Consider the following 8952-nt stretch of genomic DNA (forward strand, 5'->3'; position numbering starts at 1 on the left):
ATAAAATTGGATGTTGAAGAAATCTAGCAAATAGTCGAATTGGGGTTGCCGGAAAGTGCCCGAAATCCGGCTAAATATTTTGTTTAAACCTGAAAATACAAACTTATGACGGTTTTCATCACATATTCCGTCGTAAATAGGCCCTAATTCCTAAAATACGACGTTTTTTCTGTCAGAAATTTCTAACTTACGACGCATTTTTCTGTCGTAAAATTATGTTTTATCTTATTAAAAGTGGGTCCCGTAAAGTAATATCCGATATTTTTTCCGTCGTAAGTACATAACTTACGACGTTATTTTTCGTCGTATTTTGGTATCTTACGATGATATATTCTGCCGTAAGTAGATTTATTAATTTATTGAGTATGTGGACCCCTTCTTCCTAACTTGCGACGCAATTTTATCTTGTGACGAAAAAATGAACTTACTACTCGACCAAAAATGACGATTTTTTTCCGTCATAAATGGCCAATTACGACGATTTCAGTTCAAAACAAACCGTCATAAATGGCCAGATTTGTTGTAGTGTGTTACTATATCAATAGGGGTCATCGGACAATATGTCTCTGGACATTGATTATAAAAATGATAGAGACCATACATAAAGGCTAACCTGGACAAAGAAATGGATCTAAAAATTATTGCTTGTATTTTTCTTTCATTTGTTTGTATTCAGTTATTGCTTTCTTTATTTATGAGATAAGATCGATTTCTTGTTTTTAATTTTTACTGGAAAAAATAAAAAAAGGTGTGACTTAAATTGGCACCTGAGTTTGACGTTGTTGAAGAACCGACATCCCCACGTAGCCTAAAGGAATTTCATTAGAAAAAAAGATTATTATGTTGGCCAGGACAATATCCCCAAGGAAAGGGAGGATAAAGAAACGAAAGGTGGTGAAACATCAATCTGCACTTGATGTTCCAGATGAGATATACAAGATGATGTCATTGATCTTAGATGCAGTAGGGGAGATGGTTCGTTCTTTACCCACACGCGAGGTTAAGCAAACCGTTCTTGACGCAGAGGTGCATAAATTAGCCTATGTTGCTCTTCCGGACCCGGGTCAAGAACCACTACACAATCATTACGTACACACTACAAAAATCCGGCCATTTATGACGGCCAACTTACGACGGAAAAAAATATGCGCCTAAGTTACGATGAAAATATTTTTTCATAGTAATTATTTACGATGAAAAACATTGTCTATCGTAGGTAAATTATTTTATTATTAAAACTATCACCAATTGAATAAAAAAAGGGTGGAGCCAGCCACGTGGAGAAACAACGCCATTCAACTTACGACGAAAATATAATTCCGTCGTAAGTCAGTAATTTTTATTGAAATTTTAACATGAAATTTAATAAAAAAGAATTTTATCTAAATTTACGATAAAATATTTGTGACGGAAAAGATCGGATCGTCCAATTTACGACGGAAATTAGAATTCGTCGTAAATTATCAAAGAGGGTAATTCAACTTTTTCCCAAAAATTTTGGCAATAAATTTGACTTTTCTCAAATTTTTGGGAACTAGTAATTTTTGACGGATTCCGTCGTCAATTAGCACGTGATTTTTTATATATTTAATTTTTTAAAATAATTATTTCATGATCCAACCATATTAATGTCAGCATTTATTTGTTTGGGTGATATTTTAGAAATTTTAAAAAATATTAAATATTTTGATAAAATTATTTAATATGAAACATTGATTATATCATTAATATATATATATATAGTGATCCATACGGTTGGATCGATAAAAAATATTTTTAAAATAATCGAAACACACATTCAGAACTAAACGCTAGTTAGCTATACTAGTCAAACTTATGTTGAATGTTAAAATGGCAAACCAAATAAAATTATTTTGATATGAAATTTTGGTTCTATCACTAATATATATTCTATTGACATCCATATGGTTGGATCGCTGAGAGATATTTTTAAAATAATCGAAACACAAATTCAGAAGTAAACACTAGTTAGCTGTACTAGTCAAAATCATGTTTGACTGTTAAAATGGCAAACCAAATAAAATTGTTGCTCTATGAAATTTTGGTTATATCACTAATATATATATTTATTGACATCCATACGGTTGGATCATTGAGAAATATTTTTTAAATAATCGAAACACCAATTCAGGATTAAACATTAGTTACATGTACTAGTCAAACTGATGCTTGACTGTTAAAATGGCAAATCAAATAAATTTATTTTGATATGAAATTTTGGTCATATCACTAATATATATATACATTGAAGTCCATATGGTTGGATCATTGAGAGATATTTTTAAAATAATCGAAACAGAAATACAGAAGTAAACACTAGTTAGCTGTACTGGTCAAACTCATGTTTGACTGTTAAAATGGAAAACCAAATAAAAGTATTGCTCTATGAAATTTTTGTCATATCAATAATATATATATATATATATATATATTGACATCCATACGGTTGGATCGTTGAGAAATATTTTTCAAATAATCGAATCACCAATTCAGGATTAAACACTAGTTACTTGTACTAGTCAAACTGATGCTTGACTGTTAAAATGACAAACCAAATAAATTTATTTTGATATGAAATTTTGGTCATATCACTAATAAATATATCCATTGACATCCATATGGTTGGATCGTTGAGATATATTTTTAAAATAATCAAAACACAAATTCAGAAGTAAATACTAGTTAACTTTACTAGTCTAACTGATGCTTGAATGTTAAAATGGCAAACCAAATAAAATTATTTTGATATGAAATTTTGGTTCTATCACTAATATATATTCTATTGACATCCATATGGTTGGATCGCTGAGAGATATTTTTAAAATAATCGAAACACAAATTCAGAAGTAAACACTAGTTAGCTGTACTAGTCAAAATCATGTTTGACTGTTAAAATGGCAAACCAAATAAAATTGTTGCTCTATGAAATTTTGGTTATATTACTAATATATATCTATTGACATCCATACAGTTGGATCGTTGAGAAATATTTTTTAAATAATCGAAACACCAATTCAGGATTAAACATTAGTTACATGTACTAGTCAAACTGATGCTTGACTGTTAAAATGGCAAACCAAATAAATTTATTTTGATATGAAAATTTGGTCATATCACTAATATATATATATATACATTGACGTCCATATGGTTGGATCGTTGAGAGATATTTTTAAAATAATCGAAACACAAATACAGAAGTAAACACTAGTTAGCTGTACTGGTCAAACTCATGTTTGACTGTTAAAATGGAAAACTAAATAAAAGTATTGCTCTATGAAATTTTTGTCATATCAATAATATATATATATATATATATATCTATTGACATCCATACGGTTGGATCGTTGAGAAATATTTTTCAAATAATTGAATCACCAATTCAGGATTAAACACTAGTTACTTGTAATAGTCAAACTGATGCTTGATTGTTAAAATGACAAACCAAATAAATTTATTTTGATATGAAATTTTGGTCATATCACTAATAAATATATCCATTGATATCCATATGGTTGTATCGTTGAGAGATATTTTTAAAATAATTGAAACACAAATTCAGAAGTAAACACTAGTTAACTTTACTAGTCAAACTGATGCTTGAATGTTAAAATGACAAATCAAATAAATTTATTTTGATATGAAATTTTGGTTATATCACTAATATATATATATATATATTAACATTCATACGGTAGGATCATTGTGAAATATTTTTCTAATAATCGAAACACCAATTCAGGATTAAATACTAGTTAGTTGTACTAGTCAAACTGATGCTTGACTATTAAAATGGAAAACCAAATAAATTTATTTTGATATGAAATTTTGGTTATATCACTAATATATATCTATTTACATTCATACGGTTGAACCGTTGAAAAATATTTTTAAAATAATCGAAACACCAATTCGTAAACAAAATCGATGTCAACTTTCTGAAAACGAGTTGTTCCGCTTTGTGAAAAAATAATCCCCGAAAGCATATACATGATCAAGTGTTGCGTGTTGCGGTACATGAAATATTAAAATATCTTTAGATTTTTACGTATTTATATATTTATTTATTTAAATATTTATTTTATTTTTAAATTAAAGAATTATGTATATTCTTTTATAAAAAAGTACTTATTTAAAACAGGGTGAAATGATAAAAAATAAAATTTAAATTTGATCAACAAATATTTAAGAAAACATACATTTAAAAAATTGAATTATTTTTGAAAGAAAAATTAAATAAGATTAGAAAAATTAAAATTGAAAGGGGAAAAAATGAGGGGCAAAAACCCCGCCTTCGACGAAAATATTGGAAAAGTCTTTAGGTTGCTCTCCCTCTTCCAAACTCTATCAATTGCGGCAGGATTAATTAGGGCTTCGAGTTGAAGGGTTGGAGCTTTGATTTATAAACTGAATTAAGGCTTTGATTTAGGTCAAGCTTGGTCCGGGGTTTGCCGATCTAGATTCAAGCTTCGAGTTGCAATTACGGTTTAAGGTGTTGTTCTCCTCTGACTTCGATTTGTATTTAGGGGTTTAGTTTGTGTTTTCGTTAAACCAATTTCTTGTATGTTATTTATTGTATATGTATGTGTATATATGTATATCTCTCTTCACGCCTCTCTCCATCACTCCATGTCTCATTTTCTTCGGTCTCCTTATATCTCTCCCTCTGTCATCTCTCTTTCCCCTCTCTCTTTGCAATAGTTGTTTTTGTGTAAAAGGATTCATTTTTTGATTTTGAATTGATTTATTGTGTGAGTCTGTGAATCTGTGCGTGTGTGTTTAGCTTTAATTTGTAGTTATTTGAGCATGTTTTAGTAAAAAGTATAACGTAAAAGGTCAACCTACTTAATATGACATTTATCATATATAATGGACTATACAGAGCTTTAAGTCACATAAACACTGAACTCGACTGGCAAGCAACAAGCTCAAAGGATAGGCTAGAAATTTGTATATAAATTGTTTTCATACAAGCCATCTCCACCTCTTTTAGTTGTTTTCTATTACACTTTCCCTTCTCCAAGCTGACCTTGACATAGAAGTCATGAACTTATTGCCATTAGTCAGTATTTATTTGAACTGGGGATACAAGTTTTTAGACAGGAAACTTGTAACACCCTCCAAATCCGGGGTATAGATTTGGGGCATTATTAATATTAACTACTCACTAAACCTGCACAAGCGGAATATAAATAAAATAATTACCCCGAACTACTACTACTCAGGATCTTTTCAAGGTTAAGGATTGAAAATAAGAACGACAAACCAACTTTATTATAAACCATTTTAAACAATCTATCTCAAGAACTCTCTTTGTTACAAAACATTATTCTAATCACATTTTAAAATAAACAACTTTTATTCAAACTACAACTATTACTTATCCTGCTACACCTGATCTGGCAACTCAAAACTCTCTTCTGGGATAGGGACAAACACCCTTGGTATAAGAGGGTCCCGCTGCTTGACTCGCTTCTTGACTACTCGGGTTCTGATGGATTTCATTCTCTACCTTAACTGAAAAACAATGTGAATAACAATAAAAGGAGGTGAGCCAAAATTTCTCAACAAGCCTGCAACAATATATATAGTATAAAGAGAGAAGAATAAATAAACCGATAATCTGATATTTTGAACAACCATTTGTATCTGTATAGAATAATAATTTTCCATTACTGACGAGTGCCAAATGAACAAGACTGGAAACAAGAACTAACCTATGCACTATAACCTGCTGATCAATCTGGATACAGTGCAGATCTATACCCAACTGCATAGGTTCAACCAACATAAGGGGTACCCAGGAAACTATGGCCTTATAATCAAGGGTCTGGTTAATACCCATCCCGTATCGTAACCATCCAGTCCATAGCTTAGCATCCGGAACAATCAGAATGCTTTTGATGTATCCCAACATCAGGATATATCAGAGTATATGTAATAAGGGTAAAAGTATTGGAATATAAATAGAGGATTCAATAAATTGGGAGAAATTAAGAATCGAAATGAAATAGAACAAGAATCAATAATTGTGCATCAGTGTATATGAACAAGAATTATCAAGGTGTAATTGATATGGAAAGTGGGGTATAATTCACTATTCTGAACTTAGAATAGGGCAAAAACTTGTCTGGCGCGTACTTAACCTCGTATGACTCACCGTCTTCCGTCTTCTGCTTGATTCGCCTTGTTGATACAGAATCTATCATGGAAATATATTCATTTAGATAACTGACTTCATACGCATATCTCGAATTGATACCACATAGCCCTAATCTTCTACCCATACGATCTTATCAGACTTGCATATATAAACATGTAATTATATAGCACATAAGGTTCACATAACCACGTAAAGCACATAGCACATAAGGCACATAATTCATTTTCAACTCTTAATTATTTTTAGAATCGATACTAGACTTATACCTGTATTAATTATCTCTATCTGGTTTGATTTATAATTATTCAGGATTTATTAGGCTCGATTCGATCCCTAATAAGGCCTACCAACAATTAACTATCACAAGGCGACTCGCTTTCGGAAGAAATAATGATTTATAATTACTTTTATTGGATTCGTTTCATTTTTCTGAGTCTAAGGGTCTTAGTTTCACTCAAATCGGACTAACGGTTTAATTACTACGTAATAAACAAGATTTAATTAATTAATAATCAATTATAAATAATTTATTATAATTAAATAATCCTTAATTATATTTTTAAATAATTATTTGATATTTATTGTATTTTAAAATAATTAATCCTTAATTATTAGAATCAATTACAAATTATTATAATTATTCACAAATTATTATCAATTATACGATTAGATCGATTATTTACAAATAAATAATCGATATGACAAACCGTTAGGATATTCATCGAATAAATAGTTACCTTTTGAATAATGCTCCAACTAAACGATAAACTACTCGTATAAATACGAGCTACTCGCATTCTGCGAATAATTATCGAATTATTGATCATATTTTTTGATTATTTAACCTTTATTTATTAATTAATTACTTAATTATTAAATAATAAATAACTAATTAAATAATTAAATAATTAAATAATAAATAAATAATCAATTTTGAATTTTTAAATTAATAAAATAATTCTGAAATTAATTATAATAATTTTCAGAATTTAAAACTGATTTTTTTAATAGATTTTTAGAATTTATAAAATTGATTTTTGATTTTCTAAAATAAAAGAAATCAATTAAAAACACAAAAATAGTTTTCAGAAAGTTGGATTAGGGTTTGGTGGATTGAAGCCGGGTCAAGGGTTCCGGGTTAACGGGACGTCCCCCAACCCAATCGAGTCGGGAAGAACAACCACCGCCATCACCAGATTCCGGTGACGGTGGCGGTTCCCGGCGGCACTCCGGCGACTATACAACCACGAACAGCTCGATTCCAGACTGATTTTCCTCCGTTTTTCACCGACAACACCACAGGAACGTCCTCCTCTTCCCCTTTCATCGATTCGATGTCGTAAACACGAAGAACAACCGTCGTTAACGACGGTTCTCCGGCGAACACAAACCCGAAACCAACAAACACAAAACCTGTGTCGTTCGATCCCAAATTCGACGATCTATGCGTTTCTAACAACAAAATCTTTTAACAATCAGTCAGACTAAAAACCCGAATTCAATGATTAAACCCGAAAATATAAATCAAAAATCGATTAAACTACACATGAAATTGATAACAGAAGTTGATAGAGGATCACAAGAGCTTCACAACGAATACTTACATGTTCGATTTGGTTAACAGAATCACCTTCAAAATCTGGTTTGATTCCAAGAACTCCAAACCCTAATTTCAGAGAATTGGGGATTTTCTTGAATTTTCTGATTTTTTATGATTAATTAACTAATTAATTATCAATAAATCAGATATTTATATTTATGAAAATAATACCCCTAAATAAAAATTAAGGGGCTAATTACACATCTAACAAAAATATTTGGCCCCAATTTTTATAATTTTTGTGTATCAATAATGAATTTTTAAATATCCAATAAATACAAAATATATGCCAAAAATTCCCAAAAATTGTGAATATTACAAAAATGCAAAGAAAAATGATATTTAATGATTTCATGATCGTATAAAAATAAAAATGTGATTTTTGTAGGGATTTTGACTTCCGAAGGGGTCCGGAAAAGTCGTTTTTTGTGAACGAGGTAAATTTGTAAAACGTCTAGGGGTTCAGAATAGCGATATGGTATAGGTCATTCTTGGCAAAATAGGGCCAATATTTTTGTTCGAAATACGGGCTTTTAAAACACTATTTGAGCTGTATGGATTTTGATATAAAACATGTAACTTACGATAAAACACTTGATAATACCTGAAATACGTTCCGAGCAAACAGACAACACATAGCACTTATCAACTAGGTTTTTACGACTCAAGACATTTAATCACATAATAATACACATAAATATCTTTATTATATTATAATACAAGCGTAATTTTCTCGGTCGTTACAAAACCTTTTCTAATTTGCAAGAAAGAATACATGTTTAATATTTCACAGGTTCTAATGAATCTTAAACTGTTTTAAAATAAATCTATAAGATGAACAGTTCTAATGAAGTCAATGTTTTTGTTATGTCAGGGTACCTTTGTTATGCTTACCAAATGGTCAAAACATTCATTATTGTAAGTTTGGTTTATGTCATCTAATATGGTTAGGAGACAGGAAATTGCAGTTTTTTGAAAGATATGAATTTCGTGGAATATCATTTGAGCAGACTTACAGCCTAATACTCATTTTTTTTGCAGCAGCCACAAATAAAAAATGGTTATAAAAGTGAGTCATCCATCTATGTCTTCTATTTTTTTCTCATGATTTATGTACCAGACTGATTATTTTTACTTTTTATTTCAGTTTTAGCCAAACTAAGATTCC

Source organism: Apium graveolens, chromosome 4 (genome assembly GCF_009905375.1).
Source record: "Apium graveolens cultivar Ventura chromosome 4, ASM990537v1, whole genome shotgun sequence".
Classification (NCBI taxonomy): Eukaryota; Viridiplantae; Streptophyta; class Magnoliopsida; order Apiales; family Apiaceae; genus Apium; species Apium graveolens.